The following is an 18,888-nucleotide window of genomic DNA, read 5'->3' as shown; positions in this document are numbered from 1 at the left end:
ATGTAAACATTCCCCAAAGCTTGGCATAAAATTCCTTTGCAGCGATAAGGCCTTCTGCATTTTGCTGAAAGAACAATGTGGTCTTTGTGAGGGATAACAAGAGTTGATGAATTTGCAGAAATCCTATGTTGAAGTTGCTGATCTTTCTAGAACTCTTAGAAGGCTGTAGTTTTATACTCACCCCAGAAAACATATATTAACTATTACACACTTAATTGATTGTTTAATCTGTGTACCCCCTTTATGTAGATGATCCCATTTAATTCTGTTCCTCAGAGAAATAGACAACATACACCATCTGAAAGACAGGAGATCTTAAGTTCAAATAGATTTCCAGTTTCCTGAAGTTGTGCATCTACTCTGCAACAAGGCCAAGATTTGAATGCAGAGTTTGAATGGCCCCTAAGACTGTGTGCCAGGAAGTCTGTGAATAATTTGTGTTTAAATCACTGGATTCTTCCAATAAATGTAGATTACTGTGCCCCACCCCAGACATCCCAAGTCAGAATCTTGGGGAACAGGCCAAGAAATCTGCTCCTTTTTAAACCAAGCTTCCAAAGAGTTTGGGCAGCAAACAAAACCAATTTTTGGAGCAGTGTGATGAGTTTATGAAATGAAGATGGCAAGAAAACATGTTTTTCTTCTAGAATCACACTTGGGTGAAGTTGGTGGAGCAGAGACCCATGGCCTTGTCACATTGCTTCAAATCTCATTCTGGCTTTGACCATGAATGCCTGTCTTTTATTTGGTTTTCAAGTGGCCAGGCTCTCAAGGGTGAAGAAACAGGCCAATCCATTTTGTGAGATGTGTTGTCCATCTTCTTCAGATGAATATAACCAGAAGTATTATAACCAGATGTGTTATAACCAGAATTCTATGGCAACTGAGCAACTAGAACTTGCTGTTTAAAAACTTAGGACACTCTAGACAACTCCCAGCTCAGCATTGTAGCCCTAGTCCCTCTCTGCCCATTTCCTTCATCTGTCAACATTCTTCTGTGAAGTTTAAATAAATAAAGAAAATAATAAAGATCCTTGGTTGAAGATACAGGGGCTCAGCTGGCCTGTCTTCAGTCCTACAAAGCACTGCTTCCTAGAAATGTGTACACTCCCAGGGTGAAATGTATTTGGTTTACATTGCAATGGAAAGTTCTGCCTCTGTTTGGGTGAATGATGAGGCATGATCTGTGTGAGTCTGACTCACAGTTAATCCTCATCTAAAGATAATAAAACACCTCATTCATTCCTTCTCATTCTGAGAACATTGATTAAGTATGCACTAAATACCAGACACTGGCTTATGCATACCATACTTGAGGATTACTAAAGTAGACGGCACAGTCCACAAGCAGATCTACCACTGTAGACCATGTTAAGTAAGGGAACAGGGCTCGGTTCCACATGCAGATCTACCACTGTAGACCATGTTAAGTAAGGGAACAGAGCTCGGCTCCACATGCAGATCTACCACTGTAGACCATGTTAAGTAAGGAAACAGAGCTCGGCTCCACATGCAGATCTACCACTGTAGACCATGTTAAATAAGGGAACAGAGCTCGGCTCCACATGCAGATCTACCACTGTAGACCATGTTAAGTAAGGGAACAGGGCTCGGCTCCGGAATCATCCTTTGCTGAAGCCCAGGGGATGAACAAAAGTCCAGGAGAAACAGCAGAAGAAAGACAACTGTCAAGTTCATTGAGCCTTTGACAGCAACAGTGCTGCATCCCAGCCTGTAAGTGATACAAAGCTCCTCTGTGATAGCAATGGGGACCAGTGCAGTCTTCAGGCCTCTCCCCAATATATTCTGATGGGCACGATTCATTTCTGACAAAGCCCTGGAAGCTTCCTGGAGAAGCATTTAGACCTCAATTTACCACCTGCCATCGGATACATCTGATTCTTTTCACCTGTCTCACCCACCAAGGAAGAATCAAACCCACTCATACAACTGTTCTCAAACCTTTTCTTCCCCGTGGCTTCAGGCAATTCATTCCCAGAAGCTTCCTCTGGCTCAGAGGTGTACCCCTGTCAGCCAACCACACCTTCCCCACCACACATATCTTAACTCTGTTTCCTCTTGCCTGTTGTGGTGGTTTGAAAGAAAATGGCCCCCAAAGGGAGTGGCCTTGTAGGAGGAAGTATGTCACTGTGAGGACGAGCTTTGATGTTTCTTTTGCTCAAGATTCCCTCAGTGTGCCTGTAAGTTGACCTCTTGATCCCTGCAAGCTAAGATATAGCCAGCACCAAGTCTGCCTGCATGCTACCATGCTCTTCATCATGATGATAACAGACTGAACCTCTGAAACTGTAAGTGAGCCACCCCAACTAAAGATCTCTTTATAAGAGTTGCCGTGGTCATGGTGTCTCTTCACAGCAACAGAAGCCCTAACTATGACACTGCCCACTGCATCTCTTTGGATATCCACAACATCATACACTTGGCAACATTTTCACATTGCACACTTGCTGTACCTTGTAGTTCAGGCTCCTCCCATTCACTATTCCCCCTAGAGCGCTCCCAATGGCCAGGCGTGTCTTCTTAACCCCCACAAGCCAGGGTTCCACGCCCAGCTCCTGTCTTTCTTAAATGTCAGGATCTGGCATTATTTCTCTCTATCACTTGGTTATGTAAAACCTTAACATAGGACAAAGTGGATAACATAATCTGTTATACAGATCCAAAGGCACTTAGATAGGTCATAAGGCCCACACACCTGTGCCAAAGCACACTCTTTGAACTGTCGCCCACCTTGGGTGTTTATGTCTATAAAGTGCCCAGGACACCCCTTAAACGTATTCTCCAAGGCTGTGCCATCAACTCTTTTCTAGATCACTTGTGTCCTTAGCAAACTCCTGTTTTGATCTCAAATATCAGCCTTCTGTGGATAAATACCAAACTCACACCATGCTCTGCACCCCACAATTCTCAGAACATCTAGGACCCCAGCCTCCCACATGCTCCGGACATCCACATCACTCGGTACTTTTGGTGTCTCGGTTCATGTCTCCAGGTCCTCTCTGACCTCCATGAATCCAAGCTCTTACTACTTTGCTCTGTATCACTCCATCACTTCCTGCTTTCCAGCTCTTGGAGCCTTTAGGACTCACCCAAGTACCTGTCATTTGGGTCTAAATTCAGCCTTAAGCCATGACTGATCCTATCTCACATCTGTTCACAAACACGTGGTGGCTGCCGTACTCTGAATGAAGTCTGAAACCCAGGCTATGACGTCCAGAGACACCTATAACCTAGTCGGTGCCAAGTGTCCCCTGGTGGGCAGCCTGTGGTCCAGACAGTCACGCCTGGGTGCTCCCGAAGTGCGTGCACTGTCATCAGACTTCTCCGAGGCCGGTGGAGATGCTGTCTCTTCCAGGAAGCTTTTCCGGCCTTATCTGGATGGCCAAACTCTACCCATAGGGTGCCTTGTGGCACATGTGACCTTTACCACAGTGACTTATCTACTTATCTTCCATCTCACATAAGAGTGTAAATACCATGAGGGAAAGAAGAGGGAAGAAATCTTTTTCTTACAGTATATTGTTTCTGTAAAGTTTTTAATAGTTCACAGGAACATCAGGAAGTAGAATGCAATGGTATTGCAGGTCAAGGTTAAACTGACAATGTCCTCAGCCCCAGCCACAAATCAAGAGGCCCTCACTGTGGGCCAGGTACTCCCAGTACTGTCTTCTCAGTTCTAGAGAGCTAAGCATGATCAGTGTGACTTTAAAAAAAATCTCCTGTGCGCGCGTAGAGACTGGGGGTGAACCCCAGGCACTGCCCACTCTTTTATTGAGGCAGGGGCTCTCGATGACCTGGAACTCACCAAGCAGGCTAGGGTGGCTAGAGGCCAGGGGTGTCTCTGCTTCCCCAGAGCTGGGGTTACAAACGCACCATAGTGCCCAGCTGTGTCTGATGTGGGTTCTGAGACTCAAATGATCGGAACTGACTGACTGACGGACTGACTGATTGACCGACGGACTGACTGAGCCATCTTGCCAGTCCTATCTTTTTTTTTTTAATTTTTTATTTTTAGATATGCACTCCCTCTACCTGAATGAAGTGACAGGAACTGAGGGCCACACTGTGAAGGATAAAAGGCAATGATCTGAGGTACCCAGCTCTTTCTTCTTTCTACTAATCTTAAAATCCAGGTAGAAAAAAAAAAATCCTAGAAACTAAACTTTCATGTATTTGAGTAAAACAAAAATGGAGAAACGGGAGTTATTTTCATAGAAAATGAAAGGTGGCAATAATAATAATTATTATTGCTGTCCTTATCATTACTGAAGATTTATTTCCCTTTCAAGTTTGAAATATTAATATCCTCAGGGCCTGGGGTCACATGTCTAGCTGAGTGACATGACCTTTTGCAGTTTTGGTTACTTGTGAGATCACTGATACTTTGAGAACCCGAAAGACCCACTTGCAGAAGCCCAGAGTTAAGAAGAGACATAGATGGGCAGCCGAGGAGACCAGGGGGGAGCAGAAGCCGTCGTGAGCCTTCTGTGGGAGCCTTCTCAGGGTTTTATACTAGCCAGCATACAGAAGGCCGCTACGACTGATAATATTTTTATCACAGACAGAAGTGGTCACACTCAGTTTTCACAAAGCAAACATTATCTGTGTAACACGCACTCAGATGAAGAACTCAGGCAGGGGAAGCAGGGTCCCAGTGAGCACCCTGGTCCTCTTGGTCCTAGGCATTCCCCAAGGGTGGCCATCTGCCTTTGGTCCCACTGGCTACATTTTCAGGAAAGCTCCAGTCATCACACAGGAGACCGTGTGCTTCCAGAAGCCTGTTCTGGCAGCAATCGCCATTTCAAAGCAGGAGGGGGAAAATGTGTGTGAGGGAGTAATTTTGTGTGTAGGAGAGAAGCGTTTCTAATTTTCAGTCCCGCGAGTGTGAGGGTAAGAAGGGAAACGTGACAGAGGGGAAGGACTCAGGCAAAGCCTTCCTGGCTCCTCTTCCTGGCAGGGGCGGGAAGGAGTCCAGAGACAGGCCATTCTGAGGACTGATGCTGTGGCCTGTCTCTGCCTTCCCCAGCGCAGGCCAGCGCAGGTTACACCCCATGACTATGGAGAGTGAATAGGGGGTGTAATAGTGAGTAGGAATCAGCCAACAGCAGCATGTTTCTCGAGAACCTGCTATTGTATGGAACATACGGTTTTATCTCCTTGCACTTTTAACCAGTAAGGAAAGTGGAATGTCACAGGGACCAGGGAAGGACACTGGCTGCAGTGTCCTAAGGTTCTCCAACAGCTCCCCTCCATTGCCCTGACAAAGTGCACAGGCCTGTTGCTACTTTTTCTTACCTTCTAATTCATCAAAATAGGCAGTGCGGACGAGAATGGCCAACAGTTAGTTCTACAGCCACAGAGCCGTTAGCCCAAGAGTCTGCCCACCCCTGGAGAGGGCAGTCAGTCAGGCATCTACAGGGTACCGAATGGTGACATTTCCCAACTCTGCACATTGAGTTCTCCCAGGCCAGTATTTCTACAGCCATCAGCCCCTCAATTACTTTTCCTCATCAATTATTGAATCTGGTCTGGGTTATGTAACATACATTTTAGCCTGAGGTGGGGGATTCGTGCTATTTAGTGGTCAGTGAGAAAATTAGCAGTTTTCATTGAAAAGGTAAAATTTCAGTGTGGCAGAGTGTGGGTAGGGTTTCTTTGACACTGATAAAAGCAGCAGTTGGGTGGGGTAGACGGGGGGGGGGGGGGGGGGGGGGGGAGCCAGAGGCAGAGAGGAAGAGGGAGGGAGAGGGAGGAGAGGAAAAAGAGGTCCCAGTGTGTGACAGAACAGAGGCCTAGTGATCTTCAGGTTAAACATCAACCTAAGGGTTTTCCTAGCAGGAGTCTGCCTCAGAGCAGGTCTGGAAGGCTTGCAGCATGCCCTGGTTTTCTCCACATTAACACCTGGTCGGAGCAGGGAGCCAGCTAGGTGGTCTCCTCCCTCCTTTACCCTGGGTTCTCTGAGTAGGCCAGGCATAGCTGAGGGAGAGAACCAGAAAACCCTTCCTTGTTCCTCCTTCTTCAGGAAGGGAGGGGAGGTAGGCACAGCCTGCTGCTGACTGGAGCTGAGATTAATTAGTTCCTTCGGTGACCTTGGCACCTACTGATGGTACAGTGGGTCTCTGAGTGTCTGAGAAAGAGGGCCACAGCTCAGGACTGGGTAGGACTGCAGAAATGATGGCCACGTGGGTGGAACTGAGGAAGAAATGCAAACTGAAAAGTGAAAGGCAACCCAAAACCTGCGCGTCATCTTTGAAAAGCAAGTCAGTGTGTTCTGCCCACTGTGTGACACAGTATTTCTCTCTGCGTGCATACCATCTACATCTTTGCTGGCTGATAGCATCCAGCTATCATTTTCAGACCAATGTCCTGATCCATCCATCATTTTTAGACCAATGTCCAGCATGCTAGCAGATGTTTTCCAGAGGCAACAGCAGCATATTATTGGGGTAGAAGATGATAATTTTAAAGTATTGTGGAACATGCATCTGCTTTTCCCATTGTGTTTGGACCTGAGCAGATCTGAGGAGAAATGGTGCTCAACCCTTCCTCTGTTTTTGCCGGTTCAGTATTCCACAGGGATCAACCATGGGCTAAAAATGCCTGAATAATGTGGTGTGTGTCCCGGGTAGCCTAAATGAAAGTATTATATCCTGAATAAGGGAGGTGCCATAGTGACCTGCCTAAAAGCTTACAGACTCTCATATGCAAAGGACTGGCCTTCTGTGGAGACATGTGGCCAGCTTAGGAAGAGCATCAGGAGCTGGAACAGGGTGAGCATTGAAGGTGATGGGAGCCACGTTCGCATTTCAGCACAGGGAAGAATTTTCTAAGCAAACTTTGTGGTTTATGTGCATCTGGGGTTGTGATGGTCTACACTCGTTGCAGTTGTTAGGAGCTGCTTGTTAGGGTCTGGGAGAGGCTGGGTAGGACCTGCACCACTCAGGAACTTTTCCACTGGAGGCTTCCTTCTGATTTTTCATCTGAGTGGCAGGGAAAGTGCCGTCCCATTCTAATATGTCTCCCAAAGCCTCCCCCATTCTAGTTCCTGAGTGCCAAGAGCAGGCTAGCGGCTGGAGTACAAGCCATGGGAAGTAAAGAGTTAAAAAAGACCAAAGCTGTCCAATGGCCCCAGCAGCCCCAGAGGCAGCAGGTCCCTTTGATCCTGTTTCTTAATTGCAGCTTAGTTGCACCAGGGAACTTTAAAGAAGAGAAACAGGGAGACTTGAGAGATAGGGCTTGTTTTGTTTCCTGAGGGGATGGTCTTTGTGGCGGCTGCCAGGAAGCTGGTACCCCAGGGCTCAAGTGATGGGTTTCCTAAACAGGAATGCATCCTGTCTCCCATCCAAGCAGCAGATCTGAAGAGATACCCAGGAATACTAAATCTCTGGAGGCCACTTGGTAGGGATGCTAGGAACAGAGTTGGGCAGGAGAATCAGCAGGAGAAAGAAGACCATAGCTAAGCACAGCAGCAGGCAGAGGAGACCACGGATATCCCAGAGCAGCTGCACGGGAGCAGTGAACCCTCGGAGGAGGACGGAACTTCCGGCAGGAAACACACTGCACAGGCCGGGGTGGGGGGTGGGACGGAAGATGGAAAGTGTTCCTAGCCAGGTGGCAAAGGCCAATCAATGATCCTAACCGATAGGAAGGCTGGGGCAGAAAGATTGCAAACTCGTGACCAGACTGAATATTTTAGCAAGACCTTGCCTCAAAACTAAAAGTAGAGAAAGAACAGCATGTAGCTCAATGGATTTGCCTAGTGTGAGAGAGGCCTTGGGCCCATCCCCAATACCCCACCATCCCACCATGCACACAAACATGTTTCTAGGAATTCTCTCAGATAGCAATGTCAAAACAGCACAAAACTCCTCAGACTTGAATAAAGTTCTCTCTCTCTCTCTCTCTCTCTCTCTCTCTCTCTCTCTCTCTCTCTCTCTCTCTCTCTCTCTCTCACACACACACACACACACACACACACACACACACACACCTGAAAAGTAACAAAAGGCCAGCTAATTCTCAACAAATAATGGAGATAATTCCCTGGCCGTGACCTGGTACTACACGGAGTTCCTTTGTGAAAAATGTCCCTGGCTAAGAAATGACTTCCTGTCTGCAGAGTACACCGGCACTTCCTGTCTGCAGAGTACACCGCACAGGCTTTGTCTGTTTAACTCCACAGGGAGTAGGTGTGCCATGGACATTTTCTGAAGCAAGCCCCCCTTTTGCAGTCCCCAAGGAGGCATTCTTGCCTGAGGTGTCAAATCCTGTCAAGGTGTGTCTCACCTTTGTTCTGCCCCTGATTAGCTTGTGACTTTGGCAGGTAACTCTCTCCCTGTGCTTCACTTTCTTCATAAAACATTTTAATGGAATTAACGGACACAGCTCTCAACAGAGGCTGGCTATATAGCAGGCACTCAGTATGCTCGATAAACCTTTGCTCTGTTTCATTCTTAAAAGGTTATTGGTCAATTAAAAAGCGTGCCCCACCCCCACCCATCTGTATGTGGACTAAACCGGCAATCAGGCAGGAAAGACTTCCCCTAAATCAGTTTAGCTCCATTCCTGGCTCCAGGAAAGGGAGAGCCTTGCTGGAGATGGAGAAAGGGGAAGCGCCCAAGAGGCGAGAGGACTGATGAGCACAAGCTATGAGACATAACAAGATGTAAGGTCTCTACTCAGGCCTGGACTTCCCCTGTGCGCTCTACTGATGTCTTCGTTTGTAGGCTGTAACATGAATGCAGTGGGGTTGAACACGCCATGCCGAAAGCACATGGCCCATCCTATTTACTCTTCACACCCTTTGGAGAGGACAGGGAGAGGAACATGTTCTCTACATCCCAAGGTAGAGCGAGACTGACAAAGTCCTGCAAACTCATTCACTGAGTGTTTAAGGTATGAGGTAGATACATTTTTGGTCTTTAAATCCACCCACTGCCTAGAAAAAAAAAGTGGGGGGTTATTCTTGGCTGATTTGTAAAACATGTGTTTCTTTGGGAAGAAAAAAAGGAGAATCTCTTAAAGCAGATACATAAGACTCAGAGGCCGTGCCTGGGGGCGGTGATCAAACTTCTTATACAGGTTGTGAGTCTGTCCACAATGATCACAGACATCTTCGGCATAGGAGATGTCCACAGACGGACTCTATGTAGTCACTTGTCGTCACCACTGCCTTCACCTTTCCCATCCTAGCTAGAGTAGCTTAAGACTAGGAAGTGACATCAGTATGATCTGACCTCTAAGGGAGACTCAGCACCCTGCAGAAGCTACCCGGACTAGTGGCTGCTGGCCTCTACCCTACATGGGCTCTTCAGGTGAGCTATCTCAGACTCATCAGCTACTGGCAGGCATTTTTCTGCAAGCTGCCCCAGTGTTCCAGAGGCTCCCGGTGAGTCGGATGAGTGGTATCATCATCTTCATCCTCTGGGAGCTTGTTAGAAAAGCAGAGTGTTAACCATCCTGCCCCCCCCCCCACCTACTGAATCGGAATCTATGTTCTTAATAAGATCCCCAGGTGACCTGCAGGTACATGGATGCTGGAGAAGTGCTGTTCTGGTTTAGTCCTGGGAGGCATCTGGCAAGCGGGTACCAAACACACCAAACACTTTCAACCTGAGAATTTGTTTCCAGGCAGTCCTTATGCTGGGTTCAAGAGAGACCTCCAGACCCAGGAAAAACAAGACACCCAGTGTCTGGTGACACGTCACTTTGGAATTATCATCCTAACTAGCGACATCCCGAAAATATGTATTTTAAAAGGCAGATGCAAAAGTCTCAATAATTTTGCTTTTAAATGCTCTCCCTCTGAAAATCTATTTCTTAAGTCACCTATACATATGGAAGATGCAGCCAGGAATGTTCTCTTATACACCCACTATTCTGTAACTTTAAACATGACTATAAACAAAACTTGCCTCCAACAGGACCATTGCCAGAGACTCCTGCTTAAGAGGGTAAAATACATGTAGGAGGCTGTGATCATTAATTTTGATTGTCAACTGGATGGGATTTAGAATTACCATGACAACAAACCTCTGGGCATGTCTGTGGAGGAGTTTTGAGATTGGGTGAATTGAGATGAGAAGACCCACCCTAAACGTGGAGGGCACCATTCTGAGGACTGGGGGGGGGGGGGGTGGTCCTCAGCTCTCTTTTCCAGTCCTGACTGTGGATGTGATGCAGCCAAATCTGTCAGGCCCTGCTATCCTAGCTTCCTGCACTGATGGCCCATACCCTCAAACCATGAGCCACAGTGAACCTGCCTTTCATCAGGTGCTTTCATTGGGTGTTTTGACCAGCAACAAGAAAAGTAAACAAATGATTCTTGTGGATTCGTGGAGATTAGGATATGGTCCTCAAGAGTTTTGCTTACTTGTTTTTTTAAACTATCTTGTTCTTTTTATGTCTACCTAGTTTCCTGATTCTTTGCTCCTAGCTTCTTCTGGGCCACCAACTACTTTTTTCAAGGCTCACCATCGGTCAATTGTTTCTCCTTAATGTTCCCTCTTTCCACGTGGTAGTGAGTATCCATGACATCAACTCTAGCTTCAAAACAGCTGTCTCGGGCTTAGAAACCGGCAGCCTGGGGCCTGGGTTGCTCTCCACCCCCTCTCCACCCGCTTCCCTCCTTGTCAAGTATCTACAACTCCACAGATTATCCCATTATTGGCTTAAAGTGCTGTGTTGAAAGCTCACAGCTCATCATCTCTCCTCCTCCTACCCTGTTCCCATTGGCTAGTTTCTTGCTCTCGCTATCTGCTTTTCAGTCACGGCACCATCAGTATCTCTTATGATAGAGCTATAATGTGTTTCGAGCTTTCCTGAGCTCTGGCTAGCTTCTCTTGTTTTTCTGTTCTGATGTCTTTTGGATCTTCTCCTCCACTTTCATCCACCTCTTCCCTACGTTGTGCCTGGAATATTGTAAAATTTTTGTCCAGTGGCATCACTCATGACAAATGGTCTAACCTCAAACCCTATCTTAAAAATCCCAATAAAATCTTCAGGAAGTGTTATATTGTAGGATAAAAACACTAAACTCTGCTGCATGGCTCTTCGGCTCCACCCTGTTGATTCCAACTGCCCCGTGCAGCCTGATTGCTCACTATCCCCTAACCCTGACTCCCTAGTCGGCAAAGTCAATCTCCGTGGTCCCTTACCCCCACCAGTATTCCTCCTCCCTGAGCTGTTGATCCCTGGGCTCCCCAAGCCTCTTGATCATTCAGTTCCTATTATCAAACATGGTTTTAAATCAGAAACCATCCTAACAGTAGTTCCTTAATAACAATGCCAATATGATCTATACATTATCAAATACATATGAAAATTGACAGCTTAGAACACTAAGTAATATATAAGTTGCGCTCTCCCCTTACTATTAAATAATCTTATCCTTGGCCTGGGGTATAGACTTTCCAAATTAGAAAGGCTGATGTAGACAAAATGCTTGCATTTACAGCCAATCAAGGTATCCCTCCTCCATGAAGTCCTGTCTACTTTCTGACCCAAACACAGCTCTTCTTTCCCAAATTCTCAGAACGTTAACACTGTAAGCACTAAATCATCTATACCATATGCACTTCCCTAATACTTTTAGTTTGATTAATTGAAGCTTGCATTTAGGATGCCAGAAATTTATAGATTTTTTTAAAGGATAATTCAATCTCTTAATTAAAAACATTACTATCTTCTCCAGATTGCTAGGGTCGGGCTCTGCTCAACTGTGTAATACGCATTGTATGAAAGCTTCAAGTCAGACCACAGTGTGATTCATTTGGCTCATTAAATGTCCTGTGTGTAAATTTCCATTGGTTTAAGGACTACCTTTTCCACTTCGGGGCTACTAAAACTTGTAGTATATTATTTAACCTCACTCAAATCCTGTTTTCATCCTTTGTTAAACAGGAAGTGGGGGTTCTGATCACTAGAGGAGATAATAAACATCAAATCTGAAATACCATAGACCTGTAAGATGTCACCATAACTATTACACTTAGAATTTACTAGAGACTAAGTGGGTCTGAAATTTCTAAAACAATTTATCTTTCTACCTTGAGACTTCAGTTCTTTCTGTAAGTTATTTAATTTCATCTCTCTTTTATTTAATTCAGCTGAAAAATCTACAATTATGGTTACCTATAGGACTTGGGACTCTCAGAGGCCTTAGTTTAAGTCCTAGCCATGCTGGACTTTTGCCATGATGTGGCTGTTAGCAAATCTTCAGAGTTCTTTTCTTCTGTCAGCAAACTGGGAGCACGGTTGATCTGGTGGGGCTCTGACCATCTTCTACACTCCAGGTGCATAAGATATATGTAAAGCATCTCGCTTGTAAAGAATGCCCCTAAAACAGTCACCCCCCATCTTTCTAGCAGTTTAAGAGACTCGGTGAGTTGTTCTCTGAGGAACAGAAGGCTGTGAACATTGCTGTCGTTGTTGACTTTGGTTATTCTCTGGCCTGCAGGGCATCCACAACCATTCACGAAGTGTGCATTCTAGAAACACCTCACTGCTGTGTGACTGGGTTGGGGTATGGGGTCAGCATTGGCTTTATCCCGAAGCTTACTCAAGTAATCCGAGCTGAGAAATCTACCTCTCTGAGGGCTTTACCTTTATGCTGTCTAGGTTTAATGTTGTCTACCTACGAAAGTACTTAGGTGGGGACATGACTCTGTATCCGCACATCTGGTACCTGGGACAATCAAGAGTTTTTCTTGTGCTTTCAAAATCCAAGTCAATCAACCACAGAGGATGGGGGAAGTATAAAAGCACACACACACACACACACACACACACACACACACACACACACACACACACACACACACACTAGCCCAGGCTGGCCTAGAACTCACTATGTAACAACGCATGACTCTGAACTTCTGGTCCTCCTGCCTACAGCTCTTGAGTGCTCGGATTACAGATCTACTCCACCATGCCTGGTTGTCTGTGGTACTGGGTAAGGACTGACCCAAGGCTTCAAGTATGCCCGAGATGCCCTCTACCAGCTGGGGTATATCCCCGGTCCTCTAACAAATAAAAGTTTTAAAACCTAATAATAACTCAGCTCCTGGAGTTTTACCCAGAGAGCCTTAATCTGGGTCCCCACTTTTAACTCCCCACTGGAGCTGTTAATGGAGACAATGCCAGCAAAAGCCCTGGTCAAGGGCAAGGAGCCCCACATCTGTTGATTATTCTTCTGAGGACAAGCTGTGCTTTGCTCTTATCTTGTTTGTAAGGATCTGCTTTCCTACCCTTTGTGCGCTGCAGACAGCTCAGGGAAGAGACTCGCCATGTCACACAGTCTCTCCTGTCCCACTAAGGTGACTCTCAGGGAAGAGACTGCCCATGTCACATAGTCTCTCCTGTCCCACTAAGGTGACTCTCAGGGAAGAGACTGCCCATGTCACACAACCTCTCCTGTCCCACTAAGGTGACTCTCAGGGAAGAGACTGCCCATGTCACACAGTCTCTCCTGTCCCACTAAGGTGACCTACACCTCCCAGCTCTTCATCAGCCAGTTTCCATGGATGCTCCTAACCTGGGCCCAGCTCCTTCAGCAACGGATACCCAGGGCTGATTTAGAAAAAAAAAAAAAAAAAAGCTTTAAAGAGAGAGGCTGCGTTCTGAGCCTTCTCCCTCAGCTCTGCACTAACTGCGTCCTTCAGCCTCACATAATTTGTCTTCGTCCAAAGAAAAGATGTCCAGGGGCAAAATCCCCCAAACGACCACCATCAAAAACAACTTAAAGAGGAGGAAATCAACTAAAAGAAAACAACAACAACAACAAAAACCCTGCATTTACGAAAGAATGCGGGGAAGTATAATCCTCCAGAGGCAGCATCGGGTTTCCTCATAATTGCATCATGGGCTGTTGGGGGCAGGCAGCAGCAGCTCAGAAGTGGGAGAGGGTCTAAGATTTCCTTTTGTTCTGGCTGGCATTTAAGGCTTTATAAATGGTTTGCCCAGGGTCCCTCGCCACTGCAGGCTGAAGCTCTGGTTGCTGAGACTCTGAAGGCTCCCACAAGCTCTCTGTGCCGGATGCTTCAAGCACCCTGACACCATGGCTCATCTCCCTCTATGTTAATCATACATCACTGATGGTAAGAAATCCAGCAGAGCTGAAGAAAGTGCAGATAGCTAAGTAGAGATGTCTGTAATCTAAAAACCTCTTTAAAAATCTGTTTTGTTCTGGCCCTAAATACCAGAATTATGTCTAGATTAAAATCAATATCTGATGATTAACAATGCTAACTTAATAATAGCTAATAACGATGTTTTAAAGCCTTTGAAATTTGGGGTTTATGACAGGTGTATTTGTGCCTATACACAAAGGCAGGTACTAGGTAACTGTGTTCTAACAAATGCAAGAGCCTGCCCAAAGGATGTTTAACAAACACTTGTTGATTGATGGATGGAATAGCTGACCCAAGAGACCTTAGACAATGCGTTCTTTCTCGAAACACTAACGCACACTGTTGAGTCCAAGATGTTTTGTCATATTGAGGGGGAGTAAGAGAAGGCCAGCTGAAAACTGTCCACCAGCCTGGGGCTCAGGCCCCGCAAAGACAGCTGAGGCCTTACCAAACATACCTGTTTTTACTCCGTGCCTCAGTGGAGGCGGGGCCTAGCGATGACGAAGCCCAGCCCTGGAGGCCCAGGCCTGGAGCAAGCACTGCTGGGAATCACCTTTGACTCCCCACTGAGACGATTACTCTTGCTGCAAGGGACATTTTGCACACATTTTCAAGAAGGAAAACAAAAACTGGTCTGACTGAAATGCTGGAAGCGACAATAGTACTGTAACCGATTGCCCCCAAGCCCAGCTAGGATTCCATCCTTCCAAAGTGGGGAATACCAAGTTCCCTGCTCCACACAGCAGTGGGAACGCACCTATCTGCCTGTCTGAGTGGCTCTTTCCAGAAAGGAAGCTCGGGTTCCTGATCCTTTATTTGTTTTCTGAGGTCTCCTCCCTGCTCTCCTCAGAGCTTCAGACTGGGCCTCTGCAGCTTCCGTGGGAAGGAAAAACTGTCCTGTTCTGTGCGGTGGTGACCTTGGGGTTCTTCTGTGCTCCCGGGGTTGACTTTTGACCTGCAGATCTGTCATGATGGAGGCTCCTGTCTGCTGTCCTCACCCCCACTGCCCACCTGCTTCCTCTTGGCCAGCTCTCTGTCTGACGGACCAGACCAGGAGTAGCTGTTAAGGACCCAAGGGCCTCTCAGGAATAGCTCTCTGTGGAGGTGCTGAAGGTACCCAAACTATGTTCTCCACAACTACTGCCTCTCATCCCCGTACCATCTCTTCATTAACAAGAACCCAACGCCCACTGCAATGTCCTCTTCCTACTTCTGCACTGCTACTCTTTTGTTATTTTGGAAAACATAAACATGTCAGCCTGTCTTTCTTTCACATTTTTTTTTCTTGCTGGTAAGAGAATGGAAGAAGGAAGGCAGAGAACACGCGTGTCAGGTTGACCCACTCCTTCTACAGGAGGAATTCACTCAAGCTCAGTATCTAAATCCTCTTCTCCCGATTCCTGCTTGAAATCCTGAGTACCTGCTCTTGGATTTCTATGGCGCTCCCCGAGCGCGGGACTGGCTGGGAGCCATGTGATATTGATTTGTTTTCACCATGGCAACAGCAAATTAAAACAACGAGCAAAGAGAAGGCAGGCTGTTAGGCAGGAGCGCTACGTGGCCAGTGTGTTTCACAAGCGTCCTTTTCTCCCTTCCACCCAGTTTTCTCTTGTATTCACTCCACTTTCACAAATTTCAGACAAGAGTCAAAGTAAAAATAGCACTGAGCACTTGGGTCACTACAGCATGGTGATGCCTCCTGTTTGTAGGAAGAGGCCAGCTCACTCAGCCTCTAGAGCGTTAGACCAGATCACTTTCGGCTCTATGGCACGATGATGCCTACTGTTGGAAAGAGGCCGGCTCACCTAGCTTCTAGAGCATTAGATCAGATCGATGGAGGAAATTCAAACAACCACGCTTGGAAATTTCATTTGTTGGTTTAGGCATACACATCCTTAGAAAACGTATATGGAATTGACAGAGACTAGAGGGTTTTGTATTTGTGGTCTTATATCCAGACGCCCTAAGACATTGCCGACAATGTCTCCACACAGAGGTCTCTTCCCTTTGTACTTTACACAGCTCATAATGCCAGGAGACAAACAACTTTTGTTATTGTTGTCTGTACAAGACCCTTTCCCTGGAATTCTAGAATAAGGGAAAGTGTAACATGTTCTTTGACGAGAGAGAAACTGAGGTAGGCACTTGCTCAAGGCCACATTGGGCGAGTGGTGGGAAGGAGGAGGCCGGCTGGGAGCAGGGACTCCTGGGAACTGCAGTGTCCTCTAACCCAAATTCTTTCTTTGAAAGGCAGCTCAGTGCGCACTACCCTTTCCCCTGATCTGTATGATCAGAGTCTCTCCGGAGTGCCACCTGTGACGCGGGGTTAACAGCAGGCAGTATTGTGTTTCATTCCCTTTGAACCCTCTGCCCTAGGACATGGCGCTTTACCTGTGGAAGCGGCTGCCACCCGCCAGCCAAGCAACCTTGAACTTGGTGGCATAACCTGGGCCTTGATGATGGTTCCAGGGGAGCTAGGAATGCCCCCCCCACCCACCCCCCACCCCACCCCGGGCCCGGGGATGGTCCACACAGATAGCCTTACAGAGCTGCACCACCACGGGGGAGTTAGGCCAGAAAGAAAGTGAAATTCGGCTCCCCAAGGCTCCCCGTGGCTTTTCACTAGCCAAGCCAGAAGCCTGCAGAAACCTGCGCAGACAGGCAGGTAGGAGAAGCCACCCCATTTGGCCTGGGAAGGGGGATGGATGGGCTGTGGGTTTAAATGGGAAGACATAACTCAGGTCCTGCCAACTGGGAGTGCGAATGTTCCTGGCCTGGACAGAGAGAAATATTCCTCTCCACAAGCTGAATAAAAGAACACACAGCAGAAATAGTTGGGGGATGACGTCAGAAGTTCTGGGCTAGTGTCCTGCACTTCTCCTTGAAAGTAAAAACAGTGGGTCTAGAAGAATCTACGTGGCATCGCCCTTCTGTAAATGAACACGGCTGCCCCTCAGAATGGAGAGGAAGAAACTTCCCCTTATGTAGACTGTAAAAATGTCTCCTGCTTCACTTTTGTTCCACATTGTCGCCTAAATATACATATTTTCCTACTTAATCTTTGTCTTTTAAAGGGACAGTAAGACTTTTAGAGGAACGTTGGAACATTCACGGGGGTGGCGGTTAGGCAAGTTTTTTTTTTTTTCTCCTCCGCTTCAGCGCTTGCTAACTATTCTAAAAATGTTACACATTTATTGTAAACACATGCTTCCAAGGCCTAACAAAAAAGCATGGTTTCCTCATGCCTGGCAGAAATTTAAAACGGAAAAGGGCAGAAAGAATTCTTTAACACAGAGAGATCTTTTCCTTCTCCTGGGCCAAGTGTGTTAAAAATAAATCTGCTTCAACCTTTCTAGCCGCTGCTTCTCGGCAAGAAAGTTGATCTGGCTGGGCATAGTGAGAGCCCAGCTTTAAAAGCTAGCCTGCTCTCATTAAATTATTCTGCTGGCTGTGTGTTCTCATTAAAAATGCATACAGATCAGATAATTGCAGTAAGCATTATTAACCCAGCTTTACTTTTGAATATAATGGTCCCACTTTTAAGCTGGAAACAAAGACGGAGGCTGCCAGGAAAAGCAATGTAAACATTGAACTACAGTGTCTAAGACCAGCCAGGAAGCTACCTCTGGCTTGGTGGTTAAAATGTGCTTTTGAAACTCAATTAAAGCCGTTGCCCTGGAGCACCAGGGTGGCCCCCAATTTCTAAGAAACAGACATATTTCGGTTCCAAACGTTCAACCGATGATTATTTACCATGATTATGTTTTTAATTCTTAATTTCAAGTATGTTTTCAAAGAATAGGATCCATGTAAACTTTATCTTGTATCTCACGATAGCAGTAAAAACATTCTCTAAGAAAATAATGGCCAGGATCTCTCAAGTAATTAAAAAATAATGATAAATGGGTCTGTTCTTTAAATAAATAAATAAAACCCTCAGTTTTATGCCTCACCCCCAACCGGGCGGCGTAGATTCCGGCTTTGCCACAGCTTGTTCTCAAATCCAAATGTTACGTAAAACTCCAGGGTTTCCTGCGAGTATTCCGTTCGAATTAGTGGAATCCGGTCTCCCTGGCTTCCCTAAGCACACACATGGAATGCAGCATACTGCAGCAAACTCTAAACATTAAAAAAAAAAGAAAGAAAGAAAGAAAAAAGGTGGGGGGGTCCTCCTACCTTGTTTAGCTCTGCTTGTCCTCCTCATGTACAGTAACCCCAAGAACATCTGGCAGGACCGAGTGGCCGCGGCTTCTCCACCGCATCATGAGGAAGAGAGGTCCATGCAAGGAGTTCTCCGTCCGTCCCTGTTTATTGTACTCTGCGAGCCGCCGGCTGTGGCTGGAAAATTTTACCTTCAGATGATGAAGCAAAGACAGTCTAAACTCTGTTGCTGTGAGCTGCAGCCCTTCCTTCCCACAGGCCCCGCCCAGGCGCGGCCAGCCAATCCCTGGCCAGCTCGTCAGTCCTCCTCGTCTGAAACTGGTCCTCATAGGATGACTGACACAGCAACCCAGCGCTGGCAGGGTCTGAAAACAGTGCGTCCATACTGATGGAAGAGGGATCTCCCTCTCCGAAGAAAGCAGTCATAGCACCGAGACAAAGTGGTACATAATTGGCAGAGCACAGAGACGGGTAGCTCAGACAAACACGCTTCGAGACAGCCAGCCCAGAGCTGGGAGATGCATCGTAAATACTCCGGGAGACACGAAACTCCTAAGATGGCCAGGAAATACAGTTG

At 46.6% G+C, this 18,888-nt stretch overlaps 1 protein-coding gene across 8 annotated transcripts in view; it reads right to left on the bottom strand.

Moving 5' to 3' along the window:
• Mbnl2 (muscleblind like splicing regulator 2) overlaps window positions 1-18,574 on the bottom strand; it is a 159,511-nt gene extending 140,937 nt beyond the window's left edge. For all 8 annotated transcript variants that reach the window (XM_015997476.3, XM_015997475.3, XM_015997478.3 and 5 more), the window contains exon 1: window positions 18,327-18,574. The gene's annotated coding sequence lies outside the window, so the exon portion shown is untranslated. The remainder of the gene's footprint in view (window positions 1-18,326) is intronic.
• Window positions 18,575-18,888: the final 314 nt, after the last annotated feature.

This window comes from Peromyscus maniculatus, chromosome 9 (genome assembly GCF_049852395.1).
Source record: "Peromyscus maniculatus bairdii isolate BWxNUB_F1_BW_parent chromosome 9, HU_Pman_BW_mat_3.1, whole genome shotgun sequence".
NCBI lineage: Eukaryota > Metazoa > Chordata > Mammalia > Rodentia > Cricetidae > Peromyscus > Peromyscus maniculatus.
Note: the sequence above shows the minus strand (reverse complement) of the source record. Positions and strands in the feature narration are given on the sequence as shown.